Genomic DNA, 3,561 nt, shown 5'->3' with positions numbered 1-3,561 from the left:
GGCCAGTCAAGACCCCCGACTAGACAAAATGTTTCCTGTCTGATGGTCTTATAATATCTCAACGATAGTGAAGAGTTTCATCGCAACATCCCTCAAAAAATAAAGGGGTTAATATCTATTTATCTGGTGTCCTAAACATTTATGTTAATATCCCTGGTGGTCTAGAGTAATATTTAGCTGTAAAATCCCTGGTGCTGGTGGTTTGGAGTATTATGTAATAGTAACATCCCTGGTGGTCTAGAGTAGTATTTAGTAGTGAAATCCCAGGTGGTCTAAAGTAGCATTGTTGTCCAGAGTCATCATAAAGACATATAGATGGGAAAGGAAGGAAGAACGGTCTCTGGGGTCTGGTGAGACGGCGAATGGAGGCAGCACTGCTTGTAATCACCACCCGCAACTCCTTACTGTCTGCTGTTAATGACTTCTCATTATAGGGCAGTGCCACATGAGCTCCCTCTAGTGGTGACTGCAGGCGGACAGACTTTAGCACTTAATAAGTATATTTTTATAACGGGGATGTATCTCTGACCCAAAGAGCCAGGAAAATGGGATATTCTATAGAAACGCTGGTCATGTGGCCAACAAGAGCCAAAACGGACTCAGCGGCAATTACTAATAATGATATGTGTATGTTATATACTGTGCACATTGTCAGCAGCAGAGCATTATATCCTCTTACATTATGCAGCAGAACGCTCAGACACGTCGCTTCTTCACTGGGATCCGCTCTGTGATCTGACAACGGGGTATTTTAGCCTTAGGTTTATACTGCCTGCGCTATTTTTGGACTGAATGTCATATTTTACAGTCATTTGCTTTCTTCCACATGAAAATACATTCTGTAGAAAAGAAATAATTAATATGCAGCTATTCTGTCTATCAATTTAAAATGGACTAAAAAAAAATAAAAATACACAAATTCTTCTGCACAACTGAGTTTGCAAACATTTTATAGGTTGTAAAGAACTGAGAACGGTCATTTGTGGAATTTGCAGACGTCACATTTACTGAGATCAGAAGCTTTTTCTATCAAAATCATCTTAACAGCCAAGTTCCATGTAATATCGGAGCTTCTGCGATTTCACCTCCACAATTCTTGCCTCCATTGAACTTGTGAGTTTTTTTGATAGTTTCTTCTTGTACTTCTTTGCAGGATGTCAGAATCGCCCCCAGAGCTGCTGTTCTGATGTGATCGGCCTCCCACCCTCATAGATCTTCTGCTGAGGACACTCCAAAGGTTCTCAATAGGGCTGAGGTCAGGGGAGGGTGGTGGCCGCACCATGAGTTTCCTTCTTTTAGGCCCATAGCAGCCAATGACTCTGGTCTTCTTTGCAGCATGAGATGGAGCATTGTCAGCATGAAGAGGATTTTTCTATGGACGGCGCGGTTCTTCTTTTTGTACCATGGAAGAAAGTGGTCAGTCAGAAACTCTATATACTTTGCCGAGGTCATTTTCACACCTTCAGGGACCCTAAAGGGGCGACCAGCTCTTTCTCGAAAACATGACTCTGCCACCTCCTTGCTGATGTCGCAGTCATGTTGGGACGTGGTGGCCATCTACAACCATCCACTACTCCATCCATCTGTATCATCATCAGTATACAAGACTGTTTTACAATTATTCTTCATGTATGTCTGGCCCACTGCAGCCATTTTTGTTTGTGAGCGCTGTGTAGGGGTGGTCGATAACACAGAATCCACCTTTCACAATAGATAATGTCACAGCTCACCTTCTCCCCCTCCTGTACAATGACAGATAACAGCTCTATATACAGTAGATAACACAGGATCTACCATTCACAATAGGTGATGTCACAGCACACCTCTTCCTCCTCCTGTACAATGACTGATAACACCTCTATATACAGCTGATAACACAGGATCCACAATTCACAATAAGTGATGTCACAGCTCACCTCCTCCTCCTGTACAATGACTGATAACACCTCTATATACAGTAGATAACACAGGATCCACTATTCACAATAGGTGATGTCACAGCTCACCTCCTCCTCCTCCTGTACAATGACTAATAACACCTCTATATACAGTAGACAACACAGGATCCACTATTCACAATAGGTGATGTCACAGCTCAACTCCTCCTCCTCCTGTACAATGACTGATAACACCTCTATATACCGTAGATAACACAGGATCCACGATTCACAAGTGGTGATGTCACAGCTCACCTCCTCCTCCTGTACAATGACTGATAACACCTCTATATACAGTAGATAACACAGGATCCACTATTCACAATATGTGATGTCACAGCTCACCTCCTCCTCCTCCTGTACAATGACTGATAACACCTCTATATACAGTAGATAACACAGGATCAACTATTCACAACTGGTGATGTCACAGCTCACCTCCTCCTCCTCTTGTGCAATGCCCTTTTCCCTGATTATAGCATACCTAGAAAGCTTTTCTGTAGCGGTCCATGAGTCAGATCCCGTCTATTGCTGCTGATGTCCATGTGGTTGCTGAAAAGAACACAAAGTAGGAGTCTAATATTAGGTTTAGTGATCGGTGGGAAAATCGTAAAATTTCAGATTTATTTTTCTTTAACAAAACTCACGATAAATTGAGAAAAGGGGACAGTAACCCTTTCATCACCTTGGACCACCAGGGATATTAAAAGGTTATTCCCTATTCACAACATAGGGGATAAATTGCTGATCACTGGACGTTCGACTGATGGGACCCCACAAAGATCTAGAAATCGGGGCTCTGCAACCCTGTCATGAATGGGGTAGAGTTGTGCATGCTCGGCCTCCGCTCCATTGATTGTCTATGGCACTGCAGAGTACAGCGCTGCTCTTTCTCCTATACTCCCATAGATAGTGAATGTAGTGGAAGCCGACCATGCACAACTCTGCTCCATTCAAGACTCTGTTGTTCTAACTCATCCAGAGCCCTGATCTTGGGATCGCTCAGAGCCCCTTCAGTCGGAGGGATGGAGGGATATGGAGTTCATGGGGGATAACTTGATTTTTTGGGAATAACCATTTAAGTATTAAATAACCATGGAACCACTGTAGACCACCTGGACCATATCAGGAATATAATAATTAATTTCCGAATTTGTGATGCAAAGTATGTAAAAATTTTGGGAAAATTTGCCTGCCTCTGTTGTAGGCACCAACGCACTTGTGAACCCCCTGGAGCTACAGAGGATGCAATGGGGGCTACAGAGGGTGCAATGGGGGCCACTTTCCAGTAGTCTGCATTTAGTGTGTTACGGACGCTAGTGGCTCTCATAAGCCACACGTCTCCTGAATGACGCGTCTCACATGTTACAGATGTGATGATGGACACGGCTCGTCACACAATTCTTCCTATTAACGGTACAGGATGAGCCTATTCACGAGGCTGCTGAGCCAGCGGGTGCGACTAGCGGGTTTAACCTCTCCTATAGGTATTTGCATTGGCTGCTTTCCCTTATACATTAGATTAAAAGTTTGCCCAGGACTGCTTGCCTCAGCTCGTTCTCATTTGTCACTGGCCGCACCTCACTAATCCTCGCTGGCCCCCCTTTCTCTCCGTGTACAGCCC

This window comes from Phyllobates terribilis, unplaced genomic scaffold (genome assembly GCF_046119375.1).
Source record: "Phyllobates terribilis strain yellow unplaced genomic scaffold, ASM4611937v1 Scaffold_9__5_contigs__length_417890890, whole genome shotgun sequence".
In the NCBI taxonomy this organism is placed as follows: domain Eukaryota; kingdom Metazoa; phylum Chordata; class Amphibia; order Anura; family Dendrobatidae; genus Phyllobates; species Phyllobates terribilis.
This window is presented reverse-complemented; position numbering follows the sequence as displayed.